Here is an 844-nt window from a genome sequence, read left to right as displayed (position 1 = left end):
GGGGAACAATCTCTGGGACTTTAGTCTATAAAAAGATACTAAAGCACATTTTAACCAGGAACGGATTCTCCTTTCATTTCAAGACAAGTACTAATGATCTCCAAAAATGTCTCTCTTCCTTCAAATCCCAAATTCATTGCAATTTTTTTTGGGGGGGGGGAGAGGTGGAGGGAAATTTCATAAACTTCCATTTTTGACAGGAGCCGATGAGTTGTTTCCAGCTGTTATTATTTCTAATAATAGGAGCAGTGCTTTTCCCCCTAAAAAAATGTTTAGCGGTAATCTCATTTTCCTACTCATATTGAAATACTGCCCCTCAATGAGGCCAAACTTAGATTCACAAAATGTTTAGGGGTATGCGTAACCCTGAGTCCCCCCAGAAAAGAACACTGAATAGGAGACTAATCAAGAATCACTATTAGCTTACAAGAGATTTGTGAATTTTAAGTGTTATTTTGGTGTGATACTCAGTGCTTTTTTCCTGAGGGTATGCAAACCCTTAAACATTTTTTTCATCTAATGGGAGAAGAAATGAAAAAAAGTAAAGGAAATAGTTTCTTCTCTAGAACGGTGAATCGTCCATTCAATTGCTACCCCCAATGGCTGCCTCATTTCCTGTCATGGTGTTTCACGAGTCTCAGACGGAAAGAGAGTACCCCTAAATATGTTTTTTAGGGAGAAAAAGGCACTGGTGATACTAAGTATGATGCTGAGAACACTACCCCATGGGGCCTGCCATCATTATAATAGGGAATTGTAGGGAAGCACAGAACAATATTGCTGGACACATGAATAACTCTGGGCAAAGTAAATCCAGAGATCTGTTCACTAGGCGGCCATTTAG

The sequence above is a fragment of the Podarcis liolepis genome, assembly GCF_965112155.1.
Source record: "Podarcis liolepis genome assembly, chromosome: 8".
Lineage (NCBI taxonomy): Eukaryota > Metazoa > Chordata > Lepidosauria > Squamata > Lacertidae > Podarcis > Podarcis liolepis.
This window is presented reverse-complemented; position numbering follows the sequence as displayed.